The following is a 12,425-nucleotide window of genomic DNA, read 5'->3' as shown; positions in this document are numbered from 1 at the left end:
ATGTGATGTAATATTCCGTAGCAACAATTTAAACCCTACATTAGCCCTAAAATATGCCAATGGCAGTGAAAACGCTGCTCACTGAATAACGAAAAAAACGAGACAAATTTTCTTGTTAAATTATACCATGTCATTCTACAGTCAATATCTGGGACTAAACATTGAATAAATATACAATCTTAATAATTGGTTTTACGCGTAGAGATGTCCCTTTTGCGACTGAGTGGTCATATATTGTCTTGGATAATTCGTTTGTGAAATGTCGGCTATCTTCAAAAATAGCTGCGCGTAATACCACACCTGTTGCTTACAGCGTTGTCGCCCTTTTTAGTGCAATTTGGCTTGATTGCCAATTAATTTATTCCGTAGGTGAGAGTATAAGCTTTCTAACGATGTATAACATGTCTGGTTTTGCTTTTGGAATAGCGTTTTATAGGTCAGCGTAACCGAACATTTTCTCATCTGCCAATGTCTAAATAAATAAAACGGTAGGCTGCTCTGCGCGTAGGTCGTGACTTGATATCTCGTCTTTTGTTTCGTTTTTTCTCAATGTCGTATTTATTATTTGCAATGTGTATTTATGTGTTATTATTCTATCTGTCTCTGAGGCGCTCTGAAATGTGCATTCTCTGCTAAGCTGAGCAATGGATTGGAATATGTGTCTGACGTACTGTTGCACGGTATACCGCAACTTCAGCACTTTTTCGGTACTTAAAAAACATAAAAATAAAAGGTTAGCTATTAGAATTTTTCGACGTTCGGTAGTTTTGTGTCAAATGTAAAAGCCAGGGAACCGTGTCTCCCGCATTACCGATTGAGAGGATGAAAAGTGTAATTTGTCAGAATCTTTGCTAGATGGCAGTAGCAACTAAGGTTGGCAAGTGAGGTGACCTGCGCTTGTGCATTCTTCGTGGTTGATATAGCGCAAGCTTAGACTCAGTTCACTTCAGTAGCAATAGCTGTTCCAATTTGAAATATTTTATTATAGATAGATGCTGTATTGTTATTAAAATATGCTGTTTTTAGCTCTATTTAAGTGTGAAAGACCTGTTTTAAAAATTATTTAGTTTACAAATGTTTAATTTTTGAAATATATTTCACGTATTTTTCTATTGTTCAGTGTTGTAACACTATAGGCCTATGCATATTAATATGATGAAGACGCTTCAACTTAAAGGTTGTTAATGAACCAGGTTGTTCATAAATCATGAATTCGAAAATGAGGTCACCCCTTGTGGACATTACGTTTCTGATCTATTAAGGTAATTTCAGTATCGTTAGGTACCGAGTACTGAATCAGTATCGCTTCATTATCGAGCATCGTGATACTAAACCTGGTATCGGTATCAAAGTCAAAATTTTGGTATCGTGACAACACTAGTGTGACGCTTTTTTTAGATGCGGCATGGAAGCGCTGCAGCTGTACATACACGCTCGGCCATCTAAGTGTTACGACATGCCATCTAAGTGTTACGACATAGTAAAGGCCTTTACGGGAAGCGGCCAGGACATATCCATGGCGACATAACGAAGTCATCCGACAGCGTCTCTTAGCACAAAATTGGCCATAAGTCATCAATTTTTTATACAATCATCATGATATTCAGTACATATGTTGGGTGAAGGCATATGATCATGAGGACAAAGCCATTTTAAAATCGCTCCATAGGGGGCGCGATGGTGCCAATGCTTGGACCCCTCCCAACGCCGCTTGCGGCTTTAATTATTATTCTTATTTTTTTTCTCCGCTGAAAGTGTCTGAGGCTCAGCAACCATAAGCCCTAGAGCAACCACATTTGGCAGGTGGGTTCCTATGGCGCCACACCCCCTCACCACCGGAGTCCCACAGGGCTCGGTCCTTGGTCCTCTCCTCTTCTCTCTCTACACCCAGTCCCTTGGCCCTGTCATCACAGCTCATGGTATGTCTTACCATTGCTATGCTGATGACACACAACTGTTTCTCTCCTTCCCCCCCTCTGACACACAGGTCTCAGCCCGCATCACTGCCTGCCTGAGTGATATTCAGAGCTGGATGGTCCGCCACCATCTCAAGCTCAATCCAGGTAAGACAGAGCTCATTTATATTCCGGCTCTTAACTCCCCCCTCTCTGATCTCTCTATCTCCCTAGGTAATACCATCCTCACACCATCACCCTCAACTAGAAACCTTGGCGTGGTGATGGACAACAGACTGTCCCTCACCGAGCACATTTCAGCAGTGACACGTTCATGCAGGTTCTTCCTGTATAACATCCGGAGGATCCGCCCCTTCCTCACAACTTACTCGACCCAACTCCTCGTCCAGGCAGTGGTCCTGTCCCGCCTGGACTACTGTAACTCCCTGCTTGCTGGCCTCCCAGCATCATCTATCAGACCCCTGCAACTCATCCAGAACGCAGCAGCGCGTCTGGTCTTCAACCTCCCCAGACATTCCCACGTTACCCCCCTGCTCACCACCCTCCACTGGCTCCCCGTGATGGCTCGCATCAAATTTAAAACATTAGTGCTTGCCTTCAAAGCAGCCAGGGGGTCAGCCCCTCCCTATCTACGTCAACTCATCAGACCCTACACCCCAGCTAGACCTCTCCGTTCTGCTGCCACATGTCGCCTGGTCCCTGCCCCGGCTCGCACCAGCACCCGGTCACGCCTCCTGTCTGTTCTAGCCCCACGGTGGTGGAATGACCTTCCTGTGCAAGTCAGAACAGCAGAGACCCTGGCCGTCTTCAAACGTAGACTGAAGACTCACCTCTTCAAGCTACATCTCACCTCATCACCCCCCACTACCCTCTAACATCCATTAAACCTCAACTGAGTAACCACGCGTCATGTTATTTTCATGTAACTAGGTTCATCTACAACTAGGTGGGTGGGGGGTGGGAATTTATATATATTTAAAAAAAAAAAAAAAAAAAAAAAAAAAGGTACAATTCACACTTTTTGCAAAGTTATACCTATTGTAGCTCTCTTGCAGGAATGTTGTAAAGCGCTTGTCTCTGAGTTTTGTAATGCACTTGTTGTAAGTCGCTCTGGATAAGAGCGTCTGCTAAGAATCTATAATGTAATGTAATGTAATGTACTCAGGCACTAAAAATCGGCCAGATGGTGGCGCTATAACAAAGGGTCTTGCGTAAAAGGCCATAACTCCCACACCATAAGTTAGATCAACACAAAACTTCATCGACCGATGCATCTGAACGTGCTCTACAACTTTGCCATTGGGACCACCTATGTCCGCTATATTGTTTGCCCGCCATTTGGGCTTTTTTATTAGTTGGGGTGCGGAAGAGCTGGAGCTCCAAATCTAAGTGTTACGACTTCTAGTAAACTTTTTTACGGCAAGCGACATCCATGGCGACGCAAGTAATCCGACACTGTAGAGTCTAGTTTTTATCAGTGAGGGGACGGTCTGAACGTCGGGGAAGCAATGGAAGACAGTGCCAGCCAGAGTGCATGCTAGGATACCAAAAGTTTGTTAGTAAAAGCTTTTTGAGAGGATGAATAATTACTTTTCTTGAGCATGGATCCATTTGAAGACAGTATCGGGTGAGTTCATTTAGTCTTTGAATCCGTCATTATGCTGAGAGAAATTGTATTCTCAATTTATTCTCTAAATTGACTGTAAACTTAGGGTTGTAACTAGGTAGCTGTTTCGTAGGTGACTTAATGCACTCGTCTTAACTATTGCTCAAATTTTTGCATAAGTTGTGTTTCCACCGCAGGAACTTTACCCCGGAACTAGGAACCTTTTGAGGAACTCAGTGCGTTTTGACCGCAGGAACTAGGGTCTATATTAAGTTCCGGGGACTTTACTTTACCCCCAAAAAAGTCCCTGCTTTCCAAAAGTACCGGAATCTTTGGGGTGGGGCTTGCAGCGCTGAACATTTCTGATTGCCCCCCCCAAGTTTTTTGTTATACCTGTTATTTTTCACTTTCTTGCCTTGCACATTTGTATTTTGCACACTTATATTTTTGCATAAATAAATAGTTGTGGATCCAAATGTGTGTATAGTGGCTGTTCTTTTAAATCTGAAAACAATGATAACTCCCGCACAGACTGTCTTGCTTACTGCTGAAATATTTATTATTTGTTAGATTTTGGTGTTTTTTTAGTAATGTCTTAACTTCTTACCTTTCTTGTTCTTTGTGCGCGGTGGGGCGAGTCCGAATCAGTCATCTCTCGGTCAATCTCTGCAATAGCTTGTAAAATCCGTTTACTTGTTCTAAGGCTAGCATTTCGGGCGTTTTGAATCCACTTTGCTACTACTGCTCGTCTTTTTTCCAGCATTGACTGAGTTACCCCATTTGCAAAGCAGTGAATAATGATCAACAGCAGCACGACTTGAATCTTCTCCATGCTTAATGTTGTTGCAGTGTCGCACAAATAATGATGCCTGTCCGTTGTTTTATATGGCGTCATCGTTGTTGTATAGTCGCGCGCAAAAATGATGTATAAAACAGCCGTCGCTATTTTACACGTCAGCTGACTAATTTGCCTAATCTTCGCAGGACTTTAGACCGCGGTGGAAACGCAGACAGCAGTGGGCTGAAGGAACCTTTTAGTTCCTCGAAAAGTACTTTTGGTGGAAACGCGGCTATAGAGCGTGATCCTGCTTGAAGTAGCCATGGTGAGCAACAAGGTAGGCTGTGGCGTTTAATCAATGCTCAACTGGTACTAAAAGTCCCAATGTGTGCCGAGAAAATATCCCCCACACCATTACACCAGCCTGCACCGTTGATACAAGGCAGGATGGACCCATGCTTTCTGTTGTTTAGACAAATTCTGACCCTACCATCTGAAAATCAGCAGAAATCGCGACTCATCAGAACAGGCAATGTTTTTTCTAGCTTCAAATGTCCAATTTTGGTGACCCCGTGCCAACTGTAGCCTCAGTTTCCAGTTCTTAGCTGACAGGAGTGGCACCCGGTGTGGTCTTCTGCTGCCTATCTGCTTCAACGTGTTGTGCGTTCAGAGATGCTCTTCTGCATACCTCGGTTGTAATGACTGGTTATTTGAGTTACTGTTGCCTTTCTATCAGCTTGAACCAGTTTGGCCATTCTTCTCTGACCTCTGCCATCAACCAGGCATTTTCGCCCAGAGAACTGCCGCTCACTGGATATTTTCTCTTTTTCGTAGCATTTTCTATAAACCCTAGAGATTTGCATGAAAATCCCTGTAGATTAACAGTTTCTGAAATACTCAAACCACCCCGTCTGGCACCAACAACCATGCCACGTTAAGTCACGTAAATCACCTTTCTTCCCCATTCTGGTGCATGGTTTGAACTTCATCCAACAGAACTTGTGAAACCACGCCAGTCCAGAACCATCACATCCGACTTATTCACCTGCGGGATCGTCCGAGGCCAGCTACATGAACAGTGGTTAACACATTCGTAGAATTTCTGCACAAACTGCCAGAAATTGCCTCAGTGAAGCTCATCTGCATGCTCGATGTCCTCATTGGGGTCTTGATTTGTCCTGCAGTTCGGCGTCACAATCGACATGAGTGAGCAAGAGCACACCTTCGATGGCCGCCACTTCCATGTTCCCCCAGTTCTTCCATGGCCTGCATTCTCACCAGACAATGGGTGCATTGAGCATTACATTACATTACAGGCATTTGGCAGACGCTCTTATCCAGAGCGACGTACAACAAAGTGTATAACCATAACCAGGAACAAGTATGACGAAACCCCTAGAGAGAAGTACCGGTCAAAGTACAGGGAACAACCGCATAGTTCAACTTGGACCCTGATGGTTAAACTGATTAACACTAACAACGAGAACGGCAACAACGCAATCTACGGAAAAATAAAAATAAATAAAAATACAAGTAGTCGTTAAGACAGGCGCATCAACTAAGTCACCTATGAAACAGCTGCCTAGTTACAACCCTAAGTTTAGTCATTTACAGGGGGGAAGGGAGGGATGGGGACAGGTGCAGCCTGAAGAGGTGGTTCTTCAGTCGTCGTTTGAAATGTGTCACAGTCTCAGCTGTTCTGACCTCCACAGGGAGGTCATTCCACCATCGTGGGGCCAGAACAGACAGGAGACGTGTTCTGGAAGTGCAGGTGCGAAGAAGAGAGTTGCAGTAGTCCAGGCGGGATAGAACCATTGCTTGGACCAGGAGCTGGGTTGAGTAGGTGGTGAGAAAGGGGCGGATTCTGCGGATGTTGTATAGGAAAAATCTGCATGCCCGGGTTACTGCTGCAATGTTGTTGGAGAGGGACAGCCTGTTGTCCATCATCACTCCGAGATTCTTGGCGCAGGGTGATGATGTCACTACGGTGTCCCCTAAGGAAATGGAAAAGTCGAGGGGGGGAGAGGTTAGAGCAGGAATAAAGATTAGGTCCGTCTTTCCCGGGTTGAGCTTCAAGTGGTGATTGTCCATCCAGCTCTGTATGTCCCTCAGGCAAGCGGAGATGCGGGCAGGGACCTGTGTGTCCGACGGGGAGAAGGAGAGAAAGAGTTGCGTGTCGTCGGCATAGGAATGATAGGACAAGCCATGGGCAGATATTACAGGGCCAAGGGATCTGGTGTACATGGAGAAGAGAAGGGGACCAAGGACTGAGCCCTGGGGAACTCCGGTGGTGAGGGGACGGGGTGGTGATACCTTACCCGCCCAGGCAACCTGGAAGGAGCGGTCAGAGAGGTAGGACTCAATCCAGTCAAGGACTGTGCCGCGGATCCCTGTTGCTGCCAGGGAGGACAGGAGGGTAGAGTGGTCCACAGTGTCAAATGCAGCGGAGAGGTCTAGAAGAATCAGGACAGAGGAGAGGGAGGCTGCTCGTGCGGCATGGAGTGACTCACTGACCGAGAGGAGTGCAGTCTCAGTCGAGTGGCCAGGCCTGAAGCCGGACTGGTGGGGATCAAGCAGGTTGTTCTCAGAGAAGAAAGCAGAGAGCTGGTTGGATGCAGCACGTTCAAGTGTTTTGGATAGGAAAGGGAGGAGAGATACCGGGCGGTAGTTCTGAATGACTGAAGGATCTAGTGTGTCTTCAGCAGCGGGGTGATGTGGGCCTTCTTGAAGGATGAGGGGAAACATCCAGAAGATAGGGATGAGTTCACAAGGGAGGTGACAAAAGGGAGGATGTCTGGTGTGATTGCTTGAAGGAGAGATGAGGGGATAGGGTCGAGGGCGCAGGTGGTAGGGCGGTGGGTGAGCAGAAGCTGGGAGACTTCAGTGTCTGAGAGGAGAGAAAATGTGGAGAAACAGGGGGCGGAGGACGCAGAGGGGGCGGAGGACGCAGAGGGGGCAAAGAAGCTGCGGATGTCTGCAATCTTTTTGTCAAAGAATGCTGCAAAGTCATCTGCAGTGAAGGAAGACTGGGGTGGAGGAGGTGGCACACTGAGGAGAGAAGAGAAAATAGAGAAAAGTTGACGAGGGTTAGAAATGGAGTTATGAATTTTGGTTTGGTAGAATTTTGCCTTAGCGGCAGTGACAGAAGAAGAGAACTCTGTCAGGAGAGACTGAGAGGTCAGATGGGTCCCTGGATTTGGCCCACTTCCTCTCAGCAGCGCGGAGGGTGGCCCTGGAGGTGCGTAGGATGTCAGACATCCATGGACTGGGAGGGGATGAACGTGCTGGCCTAGGGACGAAGGGGCATAGGGAGTCGAGTGCTGAGGAGAGAGATGAAGTTAGGGTGGAGGATGCAGAGTTAGTGGGGAGCTTGGAAAATGATTGAAGAGGGGGGAGGGAAGCAGTCACTCTGGGAGCAAGAGAAGAGGGTTATAGGGAGCGGAGGTTACGGCGGACAGTGACAGTGGGGATGGGAGGGGGAGAGGGAGGGTGTGGAGAGAGGGGGAGGGAGAAGGAGATGAAATGATGGTCAGACGTATGCAGGGGGGTAACCGTAAGATTGGAGCTGGAGCAGGTCCTCAGGAAGATCAGGTCTAGGAGGTTGCCTGCCTTGTGGGTTGGAGGAGAGTGTTGTAGGGAGAGGTCAAAGGAGTGAAGTAGTGGTAGGAAGGCAGCAGACTGGGAGGCTTCTAGGTGGATGTTAAAATCTCCAAGGAGGATCAGCGGGGTGCCGTCCTCAGGGAAGGAGCTGAGCAGGGTGTCTAGCTCATCCAGGAAGCTTCCCAGGGGCCCCGGGGGGCGATAAATAACAATAATATAAAGGTTAGCAGGGTAGGTGATAGAGACAGGATGGAATTCTAAAGTGGATATGGACAGGTCAGGGAGGGGGAGAACAGAGAATTTCCAGGTGGGGGAGATCAGTAGACCAGTACCACCACCACGGCCAGATCGCCGGGGGGTGTGGGAGAAGGAGTAGGAGGATGAGAGGGCAGCAGGAGTGGCAGAGTTGTCTGGTGTGATCCAGGTCTCTGTGAGGGCAAGGAACTGCAGGGATTGGAGGGAGGCATAGGCGGAAATGAAGTCTGCCTTGCGCGTAGCAGACTGGCAGTTCCATAGTCCCCCTGTGACCGTGAAGTTCTCACAGGGGGTCAGCGGGGGGTAGCAGAGGTTAGAGGGGTTCCGTTGTCGAGGGGGGCCACGTCGCTGGAAGCGCCTTCTGAGGGGGAGAGCACAGACTGGAATGGGGAACTGGCTCATAAACTAGGAGTGTAACTAATTAGCAGCTGAAAAGCTGAGTCGAATAACGCACTGATTACAGAGGTTAACAGTTTGTGATAGTGCAATAATCGCAATCTATCAATTCTAAGAATCAAAGTGAAGCCCAACAACCTAAAAGCAAAGACACCTAACGCAACCTAAAAACAAAGACACCTAACGCAACCTAAAAACAAAGACCAGTTTCCACACAGGGAAAAGTTTAAAATCTAACGCGGTATGTAATTAGTAAATGAACGCAGATACTTATCCACTCTAGCAGGACGGATTTCGGCAGTTCTACGCACCTGGACGAATTATACACTGTTGTATGCGCTGGACCTGGGATGCTCAGGTCCAGCGCATACAACAAAGTGTTCCAGTTCCCACCAATACCCAACAACTTTAATTTGTTTCTTGAAGAGGATACTTTTTATTTACAGGTGCGGTAATTTATAAATGCATTTCATGTTATTAACGGCATTCGCTTCTTTTGTGTTCAGGCAGTCTGCGTTTATGTATATATGTATCTACCACAACTTAGTTCTTTCATGTATGTATTTCTTAGCTCGTTATAGTACATGTATTGGTTTGCCATCAACATGCTAGAACTTATTTGATTGTTTTAAGTTATAAGATCTGATAGAGGACATTTAATTTATGGCGTGTTGAATCCTTAATTTGTGAATGACTGAACACTTATAGCTCGTTAAACATTAAACACGTATTTAAGTTGCATAATTTTATATAGCTTTTGGTTGTGTATTTGCTTTGATACTGAATGAATAAGTTATTGTTTGTTGGAATACGCACGTGTTCCGGTTTGCCATTTCAGCGTGTTAGTTGACAATTGACTTATAAATGCAAAAGTTTATGCCAACAGGAAAGAATTTGATCCACGTCTTTTTCATTCTGTCATTCATTTGTATAATTTTCTTTATTCTGTAAAATATTGAATATGATTTGAATACCAGTGAATGCACTGGTTTTTTCTGCTTGTTTATTTAGAATCATGGTATTCAAATAAACATGAAGTGAACTTAAACGTGGATCAAACTTTTTCCTGCTGGCTTAAATGCTCTAATTTGAACTGCCCTCAACACATCACCTCATTTTCCTCAATCCTGACTGGGGGAAAACCATAGTTTCTCAAAGGAGCAAATAAGAATTATATGTTCTATCAGATTTTTGGGAAAATAAGTGTCTGAGATCATTTAATGATTTGTGCACTGCATTAAATCTGCCAGGTAGCTTTTTTTTTTATCTTACTGTAATCGGTTATGGTTTTCCTTGAAATTCTGCACTTCCATCTCTGAACAGAATAACCCTGTATACTTATCTGCATGTGAAAGGTCTTTTTAGGACCCCTGAGGACCCCCCCCAAGCCTGTTTGCCTCCCCATGTTACAAATAAATAACCCTTGTTGCTAAAACATTGCAACCATAATATGGTTTAGAGATTAAAACACGCATTTTAACACTTTCACATGGTATACATTTTGTGAGATCAGATTATGACCATAAAATAAATGGCTTGGGGATAAGGACACCTAAAAACAAGCAAATAGTAAACTTCTGTGCACAAACTACCTGTTTCAAGCAAGACCTTAATTGGCCCCTTTACAAACACATTCTAATCGGAAGCAACAGCAAAGCAAACCTTTGCTTATATAAACCAATAGGGCAGCACCAAATGTTGGCATTGAAGATTTGGACTTGGGCGTACCCGTTAGTTTTCTCCCTTCGGGCACTGTACTTACCTCCCCTGGAGTGGTGTCTCTATCCACTTTTTGCAGCGAAGGTGTGGTCACATTTTAGAAATGCGGAGGTAGACTTATTCACCTCCTGAATGAATATGAATTGCCCGTTATGGTTTGCAATGACATCTGCTAGCTTGTTCCCTCTGGGAGTGGATAGGATGCCCCATCGCTGACCTGATGGCCATCGTCATGCCTTCCCTCGCTTTGGCTTGATACCGCAGTTGCTAGCCAAAGTGAGGAAGGAGAAACAACCCCTCATTTTGATCGGGCCAGATTGGCCTCACAAAGACTGGATGGCTGACATAGCTCTGCTGTTGACAGGGATACCGTGGAAACTTCAGGCAAAAATGTATACTGACATACGGTGTTTTCACACTTAAACAGTGTGCAAAGACTTTGCTGACTGTATGAACTGATCTTATTTGTTTGAAGTTTATGTACTATGACCATAACATTTGTAACCGTTTTTCTGTCTTTTGTAGATGGATGACATCACCGAGGTCAGGTTTTTTTAAAATGCAATCAATTTTGAGTTGTACTCGTGTTTTGCCTTTGAGACTACTTACACAAATGTTTCAATTTCCCTTATTGGTTCCGCCACTCGGTCTTGAAAATTAGGTTTACTTTGGCAATATTTACTGAACATATTCTTCCTCGGTATCAGTATTTAAAACAATCTTGAAGTAGTCAGTACCATTGTAACTCTAAAGTTCTCTGTTTAGCTTTTAGCTCATTAAAACAGGGTCTGACGTTTGCAGCCTAATTGACAGTCAATTCGGCTATTTATGTGCTATGGTGCAACTGCTCAAGGGAAAGTTTTTGCATCACACAGGCTTTCCCACTGATTAACTTGGTATATGAGAGTATGGGCTTGCCCCTCCGGTGACAGTCCATGCCCACTCGAAGTTCGCTTTTTACAATTTTATCAGCTAGATGCAAAAAAACACGATCGGTCGCATGTCCAGTTTTGAGCTCAGCTTCCAACCGCCTCTAACTGTGGCTAGGAGCGACTGAAGGAGAACCCCTTGATTGGCCATAACTACCACTGTCTGTTGTTCTACATCGGGGGCTAATGTTTTATGACAGGGCTTTAGGGGACTGGGTTCCCATATGCAGCTTAAAGTGTAGCTAATAAGGAAAAGAACTTCAGGGTACAAGTACTTATTGTTCTATGAGTTATTAGCAAGCTTTAAGCCCCGTCTTCCCTTTGCTGAAAATTTGTCTCAAAGAAAGACTATGTATGGGCTGCAATGTCCCTTAAGCAACCACTGTATGCAATCTGCAATTCGCAAAAGCGCATTTTTGAATATCAAGATGGCGTTGTGTATATCGTTTCAGTCTCGAGATTGGATAAAATCCAATTCCCATATGCATATGCAGCTTAAAGCTTGCTAATAACTTGTAGAACAATGGGTACTTGTACTCTAGAGTTATAATCAATATAATTATATATACATAATATATCATTATGACTTAAAACCAAGATTGCTTGCTAACTAGCTAGCTACGTTTATGATTACATTTTTATTAAGCGGAGTGTGAGCTAATGTTAATTTCAGAAGCTGTTGTTAGGCAGATCTATCTAGCTTAGTTTTCCATAATGTGCAGTTAACACATTATTTGTTTAACAGTATTATTTACACCTCACAAGGTTATATTTCACACAGGAAAACATCCTTTGCAGCGTCGCTGGATTCTAAATCAGAACTGCAGCGTACTGCCACAGTGTTTTTCACTGCGCTACCATCACTGATTACACTGACAGCCTAACATCAATGAAAATTTCCCACTGGCTAGTTGTTGCATGGTCTGCAATGTTTACGTGGACCAGAGCTGTTTTGACTGGCTTGAAAAGTGCTGCGGCCATCACCAATAACATACGAGGAGGAGTTGTGCATTCAGTTCTAGGTTATAATGTTCACAATGTTCACCTTGTTGCGGACACATAATACTGCAGTGTGATCAGCGAACAAACTCAGAGACCAATCCATAGTCCCTCCCCCCTGCGATTTCGTCAGGGACTACTATGAATGGACTACAACTTTTAATTTGGTGCACACCTAGACACCATTGAGGTTGGCTGTATTAGACCACATAATTAATTTCATTACT

This window comes from Anguilla anguilla, chromosome 10 (assembly GCF_013347855.1).
Source record: "Anguilla anguilla isolate fAngAng1 chromosome 10, fAngAng1.pri, whole genome shotgun sequence".
NCBI classification, from domain to species: Eukaryota; Metazoa; Chordata; class Actinopteri; order Anguilliformes; family Anguillidae; genus Anguilla; species Anguilla anguilla.
Note: the sequence above shows the minus strand (reverse complement) of the source record.